Below are 16,350 nucleotides of genomic sequence, written 5' to 3'. Positions count from 1 at the left end.
CGCCCGCACCAAGTTCTTTAAACATATTCTAAACATAGTTCAATAGCCTAGGATCAAGAACTTAAAGCTAAAATCTTTGTACAGCAAAGTCCTTTGAACACATGCGAGATCTTTAAAAATAGTCCTAAAGCCCCTTTTTTTAGGGTCTACAGAAACAGTTAGATTCTTTGAATGTGTGTTTCGTTAAAGGCGTTTGGCAAGATTGTTGAGGTGATGTAGCAGATACATGTTATCGGTTGTATAACAAAAGACATCCTGCCGTTTTTACCTTCTACATAAATTTACAGACCGTGGTAAGAACTCAGCACAACCATGTATGAGTTACAGATAGCAACTTAGTATCAACGATATGTCTTGTATGAAATAATAGACCATATACGCGTTAATATAATAATTTGATTTAATTACTAGTCTTTTTATGTATTGTAGCAAATGTTTAGCATAGCTTATATTTTACATATTGGCATGCAGCATTAATTCTAAACGAAAATTGGTATGTTGTCTTAGAAACGTTTTACTTCATTATCAAGATAATAACAATTTTGGTTGCAGAATGCTTGTTTATGAAAAGACTGGTGCCAATGAATTTAAAGGATTTATTTCAGCCGTTTTTAGCCGTTTCATGAAATCTCACTTGTGATGTGTTCACCTTTTATCCATAACAGGACATCTCTGTTGGAGTATGCCATTTATCAAGTGCTCGGATCAAAGGTGAAGCCATTGGGACGCTTTTTTAGTAACGACCGGGAGGTGGATCTTGGCAACCATATTTCTATATCTGCTGCTTAAGCATTTTGCTATAAAAATGACAATAACTGTCGGTGTTCCTTCCTTTAAACAATCAACAAACAATGACTTCATCAAAGATTTAAACTACGGTGTCGGTTCTGATCCTTAAGCTTGTACCTTCATTTATAATCAACATTTTGCGTTAAAGTGGCCAAAAGTTGACAACATTAATATTGCTGTTTACGACAAATGAACTTCAATACTAAATAATGTCACAAGCTGTTTAATGATAGAGACAATACATGGTTGGTGCCGCGATGGAGATCTGGCAGGTGAGAAATAGTGTGTTGACAGGCTTAGCGTGCTTGAGTTAGCTTTCGTAGCAAGCAAGCAACCCCAATCCGGTTGGCCATGCTGGAAAATTTTCCTGTGAAGTATATCGTGGTTTTAGAGAAAATATGGATACAAGTTTAACCATCTCTTACACTGTGTCCTATCATCGGATTCATTAATCTTCACCTATGCAGTAAGGATACTATGAAAGGGTTGCAACGACAACGAATAACACGAGTAAAGGGTGAACAATAACGTCATACATTGACCTTAAATGCCCACGAGAGGAATTTGTATAATTTGTATAAGCTACAAAAAAGAAAAGTGACTTAAGTAAGAGAAGATGTTAGGAACATGAACGATTTCGCCACCTACATTTCGGGATACTTTTCGGATACGAATACATCTTGTTCCGAGAACACCTCTAGTAATTTTGTTGCGAACATATATATATATATATATATATATATATATATATATATATATATATATATATATATATATATATATATATATATATATATATATATATATATATATATCTACTACAGATATTAAGGTGACCATATATATATTAATCTAGGCATTATGGGGACCGCTGGTTTAAGGCGACAAAAATTGGTCTCCTTAATATTTCAGTTCAGATTTGATGTATCAAATGTCAATAAAAATGTCCACTAACAGTAAGTTGATAAGCTTGAATGTTTATTTACGAGATCATTTCATTGTTTTAAATCTTATTCTCTTGTAATATTAAAAAAAATATTCTTAAACTTTTGTGTGCGTATATTTGTGTATCCATAAAAATAGCTATTAAGGCGACCAGGGAAAAAATCATAATTTTGGTCAAAAATAGCTATATACTAAGCATTTTCTATTTGATTTACTTTATTTAAAGCCTATTGTATATTATCCCGAAGTTTCATTCCATAAAAAACAGAAATAATGAAATTCGATATTTCGTGTACCATCAGCATCCAAATTTTCAAGTATAACTTTCCGGAATATAACGGAAATTTTCGGGTATCTCCGTGGTACCATCTCCGTGCAATTATGCAGTATGGCGTTCATCTCTTACGGAAAGAGAATGGTAAGTTGATAAGTGTTTAAAATACATATTCAACGTTTTTTTCGTTTATTTTTTATGACTTTTGTGCAGTAGTATAAATCGTCCACCCTTTGGATGAAAAGCAAATGATTTATCCGGATTTTGTTCATCCGAAACTAAATCACTAGTATCAACATCCGGTGTAATTTTTGCTTGTATTTTGGAGAAACTCGATTGATTTCTAGCAAACTTGGTTTACCACTACATCGTCGCTTATTATTATTTGGTATATTCCAATCTAAAAAGGGATTTGCTCCCTTCACATCTCAGATTTTAATAAATAAAAGACGAAAGGATACAAATGCCTTACATTTTGTTTGTCATTGTCATGTCATTACTACATTAGTCATTCTAATCACCTTTGAATGGCAGAACAGAACAAACACTATCACCAATTCGTATTGTGGCTTTTTGCATGTGTCTTAAATTCTCATATTTGATAATAAATGCAACAATAAAATATTTCCCTTATTCTGCCACAGTTATGCACCAATTATGCGGTCAATTGTACCCATGGCCCCCAGGTATTGTCTATACCGGGGATAGCAGGGGAAATGGGCCATGTTTTTACCTTCCAGGTGGACCGGCAGTGCTGAGTGAATGCGGTGTTATTGGTTTTTGCGCTGAAAACAGGGAATGGGCCTAACCTAGGATGTCCCCAGGGGCATTTGACGGGGATCTGGTCATTTCGTAACCTTACCATTTCTTAACTGCTGAATCTTGGTTATTTCGTAACCATTCTGTTAGTCAATTCGTAACCGTCCAAAAATCAATTGCTCATATGGTAACCACCATTTAACAACGTGATAAATAGTACACTTAGCACCTCGTTAAGTGTATTGTTCGAACCTGGATGTATATGGCACAGCAACCAAGACACCAATTGGGAGACATTATTCAAATTCTCACTAGTAGCAAGCCAATAATTTATGTTACTCAATAGTTATTAGATATATATGCTAAATCAGACATGATTTGTTATACTACCAAAATATGTTAATTATTTTCTCACATTTTGCTTACTTATAAACAATAATTTAAGACTGATTGCGGTGTATTTTTACTCAAATTACGTTTATATCAATGATCATTCTTGACCTATTTCATTAACTATATTTGTTAACTATATTTGTTTGAATTGTTTAAAACGAACAAAATTTTGTTCTGTTCTTTTCTCAATTGATCCATATTCTGCATACTTTATATCAGAAACCGACAAAAAACAGCCTAAAATTATTAGTTATGGTATTAATTACCAATAACAAGATACAAAATTAAACATATCGGCACATTTTTAATACAATAAGCATATAAAAAGCGCATACTCTCATTCGGCAAGCTCACTACATTTTACAATACTTCTATGCAATTTAAAAAAAATGAAATTCTAAAGTTATATGGTCTATATATTTAAAAAGTATTGGCTTAAGGTCACAATTCCTCTCAATGGTAGAACATCTATGAATTAAAAAACTATTACATTTAATATTCAGCCTACTTATAATATTTCCTTCGCAACATAAAAAATAGCTAGTGTGAATGTTTCTATTTGTCATAGTTTCAGAGTTTATTGGCAAATTGCACTACACTATTAGGAATTAATAAGGAATACAACTACTAGATTTAACTTTGTTTATGTTGTTATTTTTATGTTTTATACTTACAGTAAACTTATTTTGTAAATTCAAATGGTATTAAATTAATTCTTCATAATTATAGGAGTCAACGGTTAAGATATGACCATTCGATTTCTTAACGGTTACGAATTGACTAACACAATGGTTACAAAATGACCAACTATGAGCGGTTACGAAATGACCATAATTCATTTGAGAGGGCTTTTACCAGCTGTTTGTCTGTGCAGAGCGGGAATTTTACCTGGGATTGGCTGGACCGAAAGTCAAAGTCCCAGCTATTAGCAGGACCTTGGGGGCCCATGCTGCAGTTGACTGTTGCATTATTTGGATTTTTTCTTAACTTTACGACACGCCCCCCCCCCCTACAGTACATTTTGTATTTTATAGTCAAGTTAAGTAATATTTATTTACAGAAATTGGATAACTTAACAAGTAAAGTAAACTGTACTGAGCTTTTGAACAAACCTACATACTTATAAATCAAAATTGATATTTTAGGGTCTACACTGAATAAACCCAAAATGTTAGTTTTGATTTGCTAAATTTGAACAGTATTTAGTCTATCCACACAAAATTTACAGGATCATCAGGTAACAAATTTTCTAAATTCTGTGACCAAAAAAATACTGTTCAGAATTGTGAGTATTCATTTATCTTTCGTTCAGTAAAGAGCATGCAATGGCATAGTGGCTGGATTAGATAATCTGACAGCGGTGCTGGACGTCAGGAGTTCAAATATTGTTGTGAGTTCAATGTACCAAAAGAATACCTTTGGAATACACAATTATCTATAAAAATGGCAGAGCAAATTGCCCATATTGTAGTAATGTCTTAGATCCAGCTTGGATAACTTGGACACAGTAAGCGGTTCACACCCAGGGAAATTCTCAGATAAAACAGTGCCTATAAACTTGAACATTGCATTTTTCATTGAGACAATTAAAGAAAATACATTTTTGCTGATCTTCTGAAAACAAATCTTCTAACATTCAAATATTTAATTTGCTGGATGAACTAAGGTTTATATTGATAAGAGATCGCTTCAGTTGGATTTAAACTAATCACCAACAAAAATATATGCATTTAAATCACACAATGTAAACAACTGCGCCACATATCTTATCTGTATGTTTTGGGTTTTTAAAATTTAGCAGTTAAATATAGATAAGCATACTGGTAGGTCTGGTTGGTCTGTTGCTTTAGTTGCTAAGTAAACATAATGTCAGTGATTTCATCACTATTTCTATTAAAATATCAGTTTTCTTCTTCAGGGCTTCTCACATTTGCACCATTTTTTTACCAATTGAATCATAAAAAGATAACAAACACAAGAACTTAACACTTTGTGAATATTTAAGGAATGTAAGGGGTCAGATTTCAGATTGCTCATTATTTCTGGAACACTAAATACTTTATTTGATTGTGTACACTGCACTTTCTTGTTAAGCATTCATCCAAATCATTTGGGTACATTTTGGCAGAAAAACTGCTTTTGGATTTATACTGGTCATCAAAACCGGCACTGACGAAACATAAGACGTGTTTAATTAATGTGTAGGAAAGAGGTTTAAAGGTGTCGGCCGACAACGAAAGGCTTGCGGGTTGCAGTACCCGTTCAAGTAGTTCTTGAAAAATAATGATTCTCTCAGGTAGCATTTGATTATGTGTACATTGTATTCTTGTATGTATTTTCAAGTTTACACATGATTTATATAAGGTTTGTATAATTTTAGTTTTATTTAAGTTTTAAAATTTTGACATTTTTTTTTAAGATTTGCCTGCCCCTATCTGAACACTTAAATTCTTGGCCTTTGGACTATTGTCTGCAACTTCAAAACACACTTTTTGGAACAGGACACATTTTCCTGATATTTTATCCATAATTACCTGGTAGTTATTTGTTAATTTGTTTTAATTCATGGATAGTTTTATTGCGAGTGTCATGGAAAGCTGGAACTTTTCAGTACACAACATGCAAACTGAGAATGAACTGTGTGTGCCGGCTTTGTGAACAAAAACGCAAGGCGGCTATGGTAAGTTGCGTCAAGATATCCTTGGGACCCCCCCCCCCCTCCCCGAACACGCAATACAATTCGTGTTTCGCTGATCTGTTGGCTGGGATCAGATCATCCATTTAGGGCACTCTGCCATGAATGTGAGGGAGTTTAAAGCTATTTCTTATTTTCCTGTGTAACTATATTGATGTTTGATTAAAATTACGCCGTCGTGTTACTGAGTAACCATTTGAAATTGGGCCAAAATCATCAAGCTAGAGCTTTGCATAATCTTTTTTAAACTTCTGGGAGATTTCTGCTCTTGAAAGTATTTGCTCGCAGACCGCCTCAAAGTTACACTTTGTTCAGTATTTAAAGCTTTCAGATACACTTTTTGTTAATTGAGATCTTAATGACGCTGCATTGTACTTCTAAGTAAATAGATGCTCAAAGTAACAAGATGCTCTGGGTGTTCACTGGGTGACAAAGGCTACCCTGTATTGGTTGTTTCTTTTTTCTGAAAAGATGTTTCTAGTGAATTGCCAAGTTGCAGTGGTTTTGACGCCACAGAACCAGCACAGCTCCATGACAGATATATATATATATATGTTTTCGTCATTGATGTCGGTACTGCTGTATTGGTGGCCTCACAATTTCTGTGTGGAAATGTCATCTGATACACTCATAACTGCGTATTTCTAGCATAGCTTTCATAAGTGCATGGCCATTCTCTGTCATTTTCAGATACACTGTGTTGTGTGTGGATAAGAAATGCAGAGTGGTACCACCAATCACCTAAGCCACCATTCCCCTTACAGACAAAAGGCTCATGGGGACAGTTCCTGCAGTTTACAGCAAAGCTCTCAATTGTAGCCCTACAAACTTCAGGTAAGTGATAAATCTGGGCTTCAAGATATCTCTGTACTCACTTTAAGTTTATACTTCATTTGAACAAAACTTACAATTTCAGCATCAAAATCCAGGTTTAGATCCCAGACCGAACCTTGTCTCCTTTATTAAACTTCATTTCAGATGATCTATAAGCCACATACATGTTCACTACTTATGGCGGATAAGAACTTTCGCAAATTGATTATAAATGCGTTTTCCCAGATATACAACCTCCTCTTGCAGATACTGCCCATGGTGAAGCTTGGGTGCACTAGGCCGGTTATCCAGCCGTGTGGAATCAACATCTCCAGCTGAACTTGGGCCGGGAATTATATAAAAATCCTTAGCAGCATGGTGAGCTTTTGTGTATTTATTTCCAGGCTCGTATACCCGTCCAGACTTCTGCGTTTAAGCTTTCCTTTCGTCATTTTTTTTAAATAAGGTATCTCAAGTCTTTCAATGAAATCACAACTTTGGAGGCTAGATTTAAATTAAGGAACCATTATGTGTAGAAAGCCTTTTTGGTGATTTAAAATCAAATTAGTATAATTATAATTGGCCTTGTGGACCTTTCATTCTTTACTTTGGTAAGAGCCGCTTAAGTATGTAAGAAGGGGGAAGGGGGGGGGGGGGGGTACAGATGTGATAGTAAACAGTGTTTAATAAGGTATATTTGGTTTTATTTTATCACCATTTTGAAGGTAATGATTGTGTTAAATCAGGGATAAGTAACAAGTTTAACACAAACACTGTAACATGTTCTTTATTTCAAATAAAGCTATAAATTATCTCTGGAGAATTTAGTCTGATCTCCATTTCTCAGAAAATGTAGCTGTCTAAGTGCCTATTCCATCAATGAGTATCACTGTCTTTAAATTGCTGTTGTGGTACAGTTTAAATAGCAAAAGTTTTATGGCCCTGCTTGTTTGCAACTCCTCATTCATTTTTGTACAGCGAGAAAAGTAAGGAAATTCTAGAGATTTACTAGTATTATGGATTGTTTTTCTTGAGTTACACAGTACATAAGGAGGAATTAGTGTGTACACAACTCGTCATTTTATTCCTTTTTATTATTTATAAATGTAACATAGATGTGTACAAGACTTACGGTACTGTAGAAACATAACATAAAAGAGCTCACTTTGATTAATTTTCTCAAAAAAAGATATCTTTACTGTTAAAGTAAGAACTTTTACTGCATAGTAAGTAATGTCTTCTGCTCATCTTTATGACATCATTACATGGAATGATGTCAACTTCCCAAGACACATTTCCACATGGCGCAGCTCATTTATATATATTGCTGATGGATTGTTTAGAATGGGACAGTTTTAATTGGACATAATGTTTAAATCGCCATTTTACAGAGTGCCAGCCAGTCATTGCTGTTCTTTGCATTGCTGAGGAGGACAGTCCTGCCAACATAACAGTTTGTTCAATAAAAGGTAAAAAACTGGTCTCACTTTACATTTTCAACCACTGTTCGATCGTAACAATTATCGAAGAACCGGCTAGTCTCAATCATGCAGCCACTCTAATTAGAGTCAAAGAACGATATAGATCCGGATACAAGCGTCTAGATGATCGAGACTAAATTGGCAACATGAGAACATTTATTTCACTTCCTGATTCTTGAAAATTACGTGAACAAATCCCATTTAAAGTTTGATTAATTTTCGGACAAATGTGTTTGTTTTAATTTGCCTTCTACTTAAAGTAAACGTATATATACTGGGCAAGAAGTGCTTAATTTCATCGTGAATGACAGTGATTACCCAAAGTTTGAATTTGGTTTGGACATGTTTGATGGGAATTCAAAGACATTTTTTGTCAGCAGTCTTATATCACAGGTTTCCATGCATTTTCGCATAAATTGGTTCATTCCAAGATAAAAATTATAACCTTTTTCAAAATGTTCAATCTGTGAGAGTGCAGCTTTAATAGACCTGTAAAGACTTGTCGATGTGAAACTTAACTCTCAATCAAACTATGGTAAAAGATCAAATGTGGGGCTCTGTGTGCGTCATAGACTGTGTTAATTTTTATTTAATATGATGAAGAGGTAGTTAAGTTATCTTTGTTAAAAGTCTTCATTTGAAGCAAAAAATGTTTCAATACCCTGTATGAATTTTCTTCACCGAATATTGATTCATAAAAAAACATTGCTCCAGGGTGCGGAGCTATTTTTTCCTATATGTCTATATGGAAAAATCTTCTACTCAGAAGTCAACTTTGTTCCCCAATGTGCAAGGCACAATCTGTGAAAATAATTTCAATAAAAGTCACTGATTATTATTATTGTTATTATTATAAATAAACTTTTACTATTTCAGGAGACAAACAGAAACACAGAGGTGCTATACATTTCAATGGAAAAACAAAAGCATCTCCCATCATTTTGGCGTGGCTCAGATCAAGAGGAGAATTTCAAGAAAGGTAATAAAGCAACTAAGAACATGCAGGTTGCACCGGTTACAGTGTTAGACCCATCTCGCTTCATAAGAATTGATAATCATCAATGTATTAAATCAATAAATTGAAAGCAAGTGTCTTGTCTTTTGCAGTGTTTTTGAAATAGAATATAATTTTTTAAAAAAGACTAAATAATTTTTTAATATGATTGTGAATATGTGATGTTTTCTTCTGATCATTCTCTCTCAAAAACCAGATACAAAAAACATGTTTGCAAATTTTTTTGTTTTACTTGTAAATATAGTTTTAAGGTTGTATTTTAGGAAAAGCTTTTTATTCTGCTAAATACAAACTTAAATATTGTAAGAGTTATGGCCCTTTGTAATTTTTAAACAAATACATTTTTTTCTTCATGTTTTTGTAAGCCCATTATACAGGGACTTTTAATATTTTCACCAGCTGCATAATAAAGTCAGACCAAAAGTGTTCAGTAAGTGTCCAAACAATAACTAAGTTAGAATCCTTTCTCAAATCAAGTGAGCGATATAGGGCCATCTCTGTGTTTGTCTGACTAAAAAACAATAATCAATCTTTGAGGTAAATTGACAAATATTGTTGTAGAATGTTTTGTGAAGACATACAATTGGATTACTTTTGTGTCAATAGGGTTTAGGTTTCTGCACATAAAAGATATTTAGAATAGCATTTGGGTCAGTCGGTTCACGTTCAATATTACTGATAGTATAAGTGGAAGCAGTGACTTAAAATTAATTACCAAACAGTTTCTGCTCAATTGCTTTGAGTTAATTAACATACGAGTTATGAAACTTGGAATACTAGTTCTTGGTGGCATAAATGAAAGACCTTGTTTTGTCACATTGACTTGTAATCAAGCACTAACTTCCTCTAAAAAAAATTCAGGTGATGGTTGGCACACACAAGAAGACATAGATCACAGGTGTCCAGGCATATGAGTAGACAGGAGTTTCACACTCTGCCAAACTTACTTCATCAGAGGAGCAGAAGGCTTCTCAAGATCCCGCACTGCACACTTAGATATAGTCTTTGACTACAACAAGGGGATGAAAGTACAGAAAGGTCCAATTGAAATCAATTCTGTGCTGCGTCATTTCTTCATTCTGGAAGTCGATGGACATAATTTATCATGGCATCAAGTGTGCAGTTTGTCGACTATCAGCAGTCTTGTTCACCAGTTGTGCAATTTGAGCTGGTAGCTTTATTGCTTGAAGCCACAGCATAAGAGGGGGAAGGTGCATGCTCATCAAAAAGTCTCAAAAGTTGAAACTAGGAAAAGAAGTTTGTGAAAACAATCGTTAAAATGATTTGGTTTCCTTTGAAACTTAATACATACTATGTGAATTTTGAATGAATTGAGATGCTTAAATAAAGAACCGCTATTCAAATATCAGGAAACTGCATTTTTCATACTAATGGGTAAATGATGTCGCCATTTCCTGTATGTATTTAAATAAGATATGTTTCCACAATTAATATTTTTAGGGAATTTTTCTCAACCTAATGAATGAGATTAAATTGTACAGCGTTATATGAGCTTAATATGTGTTTTCTGTTTCTTTAAAATTGGTGAAAAATTGTCAGAAGATAATTAGACCAGTATCCATTACTGCAATCATACAATCAAATATACAGGGATATATAATATAATTAAACCCTGTTTAGGGGCACGAGGCAAACAGAGTTACTTTCAAACGTTAAAGCTGCACTCTCACATTTTGGACGTTTTGACAACTTTTCTCATTTTATGTCTTGGATTGGAACCATCCAATTTTTGCGAAAAATTAAATGGTAGATTTTTCTATTTAAGTTAAAAAATTGATGTTTTATGCACTTTTCTTAAACCGTTAGTAACATTAATTTTCGAACGGAAATATGAAATCTGTGATCTGATCTTTTGTCAGCAATCTTTTATCATTGGTTTGCAGATAATTACGCCAAAAAATGCTCATTCCAAAACAAAAAAGGTGTGAAAACGGTATAACTGTGGGAGTGCAGCTCTAAATGTTTAATTTCTTGATTTTACTACTGTATTAGAAATTACAGGGGTTGGGGCATATTTTTAGTGTTTTTATTCCTTTTTTATGATTCATACAGTCATACTTTATTCCTCAGGGCATAACTTACAAATAGACAAAACTGGAAAATGGTCATTTCAAAAGGTCAAAGATAATGCAAGTTGAACAATCATATTGTTCATGGCTTGTATTTTTGCAATATTTTGTTGCATATGCTATAGAAAAGTTGAAAGTTAAAAATAAATTCATAGTTGAAATGATGGCTTTGAATGGTATTGTCAGATGAGAAACGGCACTATTAAGAAATAGGTATAATGGTACTTTATTTATTTTGATCAATTTTAGATATTGTATGAAAATTATTATCTTATGTAGTACATGAGACCTTTTAAACAGTTATTGACAATATAACAATGTGTATATGAAGCTTTAGATCAACACTTAAAGCTGCACTCTTATAGATTGTCAGTTAAGACACAACATTGTCTCAAAATCTGCTGATTAGGTTATCATTCCTTTAATTCAGTCATATTAGATAATTCACAATAGAACCAATCAGAAATGTTTGGTAAAACTGCCGAAAATTTCATTTACATTAAATTGTTCGCAATGCTTTTAGCCATAAAACATCATTTTTTAACATGATATGATAAACTGCAATCTGATCTTTTTTCAGCAGTCTTATATCACTCAAAATTGGGTCTAGACATTTATGCAAAAAAATTGTCCATTTATAGACAAACAATAAAAGAGTACCGGTAGTCAAAACGATCAATCGGTGAGATTGCAGCTTTAAATACACCTTTTAAGACCGCTGTAAAATTCCAATGGTTTGCCTAAATTTTTAAAGCTAGCATACTGTTTAATTGACAACCATACTTTTTGTTTAAAAGTGTCATGATATCTTTGTACAATGTTTTTATATAATTCATTAAAGAAGTCAAAACAAATTCAGTTTGTTTATCTTGTAAATTGTTTGCTATTATTTAAATGACCCAGACAAAAATGGGAACGTCAGTGCTAGTTCTTTTACTATTAACATCCCATGAAGTTTCTATTGGTGTAGCAGCAAGGAGGTGTTATATTACGGATGCATCATTTAAACCAAATTATACATTCATATGCACAACATACAGGCGTGTAGCCGCCTATACGTGAATACGCGGCTGAATCCACATGATTCTGACAAAAAAACCAAAGTTGCAGTATGCGAACTTGACTACATGAATCTAAAACTGGTTATTTTCCAGTACTAAATAATGCACATCGGAACGCCCAGAATGCACTAGATTGCACCAAGGGTTTCAAATTTTTCAAGTTTGCCCCGAACCCCCCAGCACATTTATGAATCCACATGAATAGAGGGGTAGCTGCGCCCCTGACATAATTGAAACCACAGTGTGGCTAAACAACACTTGTATGTTTATCCTACGCAGTGATCTCCCATGGAAATGCAATCGTCAAAAAATCTGAAGGGGATGTTTATATGGACTACATTTGAAATGCATCAAGTGTTTAAAAAAATTGATTTCAGTCACGAAGAGAGTCAACCATACCCCACACTTGTTGGAGTAAGATGAAATGTCCATTTTCCACGAGAAAGAAAGTACATTGAAAATGTTCATTTGATTCAAGTGACTATTTTTTATAAATATGTTGCAATACATAAAATACGTTATTTTTTATAATTGTTTACCCATGTTGAATTTTATTTGGCAAATTTATAAGAGATTTATATACGAGGGCATAGCCAGAATTTCGTGGAAAAGCTTGATTAAATGAAAACAATATGCAGGATATTTTTTAAACTTTCATACAATAATAATCAGGTAATTTGAAATTAAGAATGCGAGTTTCATCGTAAAGCATGTTATAACGACAACGTAGTGATCACTATGGAAACAGGTGGTCGCGCATTCCTCCGCAGTTGCTAAAATAACGGATGACAATATCTTGTTTTGTTGACCACTCACATTGAAAGCAATTAAACGGCGCGAAGGTTTGCACAATTGACGTGACGTTAAAAACGTGTGATGAAGTCAAGTTTTAAGCCAGTGCGTTTGTTTATTTATTTCAAAGGATACATTTTAGCTTGAACGGTATAGTTAAATTTTGTTTGATAAAACGGGCAGTGATACAGTTCTGTGTGAACCTAGGGAAAACTCCATCGCAAACACTTAAACTGATGAATGAAGCATCGAGTGAAACTCAAGTGAAGCGAATGCTCGTTTACAAGTGGCACAAGCGGTTCAGTGAGGGGTGGCAAAGCATTTGTGACGACGTGAGGTCTGGGCGACCGGTTTCACAAACTACAGAGTGTGACGTCGAGGCCGTGAAAAACATCGTTGACGCTGATCGTCGAGTCACTCTTTATGAAATATGCAAGATGTTGGACATGAGTTATGGGTCGGTACGGAGGATAATGAAAGACAGTTTGAAAATGAGTCGATTGAGTGCGCGTTGGGTTCCACGGCTGCTGACAGAAGATGAGATGAGCAAAAGAGTACGGGAATCATGCCGATTCTTAGCTCGGTACTAAAAGGAAGGAATCCGTTTTCTTGAGAAGATAGTCACTTGCGATGAAACCTGACTGTTTTATTACGACCCTGAGACAAAACAGCAAAGTAGTCAATGGAAGACTACCGGTTCCCCGCCTCCGAAGAAGGCACGACCATCCTGCTCGATAGGAAAGTATATGTCCATTGTCTTCTTTGATGTGCAAGGTGTTATCCTACTCCATGCAGTTCCGCAGAGCCAATCTGTGACGGATGCTTCCTACTCGAAGGTAAAGTAATATATAACAAAATTCATTTTTATCAATATTTAGGACTGCATTAATCTGCATTAAACAATGTTTTAAAAAGTTTATGATTAAAATATGGGATTGAATAAGTGTTAGTTTTAATTATAATATTTGATGAAGTACGCAATACGCGACAAATGTTATAAGCCTCAGTTATGTTCTCCATTTAAGGTTTTGAGGCGTGACTTGTAGAGGGCGATGGCATTTAAGAGACTAGAGGCGTTGCATGATGGGTGGATTCTTCACCAGGAAAATGCATCAACGCATAGATCGGAGGAGGCACAGACTACCGCGACAATCCAGCTTGAAGCGGAGATCCTTCCCCACCCCACCCCCTTATTCGCCAGACCTACCACCATGCGATTTTGCCCTATTTCCGAAACTTAAATGTGAACTAAAGGTAAACGCTTCAATGACTTTCAGGCACTACAGAGTGAAGCTCAGACACGCCTGTATTCTTACAAGTCAGAGTGGTTCAGTGACATTTACCGGCAGTGGGTAGCGAGACATCGACGTTGTATTGCGGCGAACGGCTCTTACTTTGATAAGTTATGACGTTGACGTCAGATTTTGACGTTTGAACTGATACTGACCTCATGTTAATGAAAAAGCTGTAGTTTCCTTTATATTTTATGTATCAGTTTGAAGTTTTATATGTCATTTACAGCTGAAATAGATTTTATAGCGAGCTGACGTTCGTTGAAAAATATTAAAAAGTGTTTATTGTATTAAGCAATTCCACGAACTTTTGGCTATTCCCTCGTATTAAGAAACTCGGAAAGTATGTGAATGGTTTGGACCGGCTTCCTCAGCCGCTAAAGAGGATATGAATATGACATACTTTTTTTAAATCTTTCGAACATGAGTTTTTGAGTTAATATAAGCGAAGCGTTAAGGGTTTTAAAAATGCATCTTTTACTTGGATTTTATAGATTGTTATTACGAAATAAAGTATGGCATATCAAACGAAGTGTTAAAACTAAGCTATTGATGGCTGAAACCCTTCAATAAATGTTGATATGTGCTAACATACAGTCTTTGAAGTCCAATATTTGGAAATGCGTTACTAACCCGATTCAACAAAAGGCTATTGCACAATCAGTTGATTGACATAATCACGTGATAAACCAATAACTTCCATTAAGGTTAAAATATTCAACACCTTAGTATGAGTCCCTGTGGGCGAGTGGATAAGCGATCCGTTTTTTATTCTATGTGTTATTTGCACCCATATGTGCTTGCTCCCAACTTGAACAAGATTATTTTTTAATATTTCAATCGTTTTTTTAAAAATGCAATTGAAGTATAAAAGAAAATCAACCTGGTTACTATTATTTCTGAAATTTCAGTACCAAGGAGTAAAATAAATATGCATGTAAGTGTTTTCAGATGCATTACGAGAAAAAATATGTTTGGTGCCAAAACATGAGAGTCTCTTTAAACGGAAAAGTTTTGGCAGTTTGTCAGTCAGTCAGATGGTGATAAATATAATGCATAGCATCATTGCTCTGGAGTACGATAACGTTGTATACAGAGTATGTTTTTTACTGAACATGCGTCTGTTTATGTTGATGTCATAACAGGTTTAAACTGTTTAAAGGAACTATAACATTATGAAACAACAAATCTGATTACAGATATCAGTGGCAGATCCAGGAATTGACTTAAGAAGGGGTACGTGAAACTCATGGGCTTAATCTTTCCACATCCGTCCCTCCGTCGGAACAGTCCCGCTGGGACCGATCCCCCCCCCCTGAATCTGCAATTGGGTACATGCATTAAAACCGTCTCCGTAGCCGATTGGTTAAGGCGTTCTATACCCTTCATTCAATTGACTTAATACTTCACACAATTGTTCAGGACCATCAGCCAATGAGGTTACATAACTCCATATCCTTAATACAAGTTATGGCCCCTGATTGACTTAGGTTAAAGTTTTAGGCAAGTAAAATTTCAGGGGAAGTTGGAATTTAATAAAAAAACTTCCATGGGTCACAATGAACCCAATGAACAATGTTCTTTAATCATGAGCTAACTATTCAAGCGTTAACAGACACATTCGTATTCAGACGAAGCTTGTATTGTTTTTACAAGCACAGAACTTGTATTTAGCATTTACAGTTTATATATAATTCAACTGAAAGTACTATTTAACCATAATATATCAAATATTAAGTCACCAATCACTAGCGGATTGAGAAGGGGGTGCAGTTGGCGTGCGCTCCCTCTAAAATCGTCCAAGTTTACTTTTTGTGTCAATATATGAGAAGAAAATAATAAAATATACACATAATGCATCATTTCCGACTACAAATTGTTAAAAATTTCTTGATTGAGTAACACTCAATCCTCCTGCAAACGCACCTAAGTAACGCCCCCTTCTAACGAG

General features: G+C 34.6%; 1 long non-coding RNA gene across 2 annotated transcripts; it reads left to right on the top strand.

Annotated features, from left to right (window-relative positions):
• Positions 1-2,105: 2,105 nt before the first annotated feature.
• LOC128228441 (uncharacterized) lies at positions 2,106-10,323 on the top strand. Of its 2 annotated transcripts, none has more exons than XR_008259919.1 (6): positions 2,106-2,152; positions 6,546-6,689; positions 6,936-7,046; positions 8,060-8,137; positions 9,026-9,128; positions 10,026-10,323. It is a non-coding gene; the product is annotated as an uncharacterized LOC128228441 (long non-coding RNA). The 2 variants fall into 2 exon arrangements; XR_008259918.1 differs by lacking the exon at positions 2,106-2,152 and adding an exon at positions 5,716-5,840.
• The last annotated feature ends 6,027 nt before the right edge of the window (positions 10,324-16,350 follow it).

The sequence above is a fragment of the Mya arenaria genome, chromosome 3 (assembly GCF_026914265.1).
Source record: "Mya arenaria isolate MELC-2E11 chromosome 3, ASM2691426v1".
NCBI classification, from domain to species: Eukaryota; Metazoa; Mollusca; class Bivalvia; order Myida; family Myidae; genus Mya; species Mya arenaria.
This window is presented reverse-complemented; position numbering and strand designations above follow the sequence as displayed.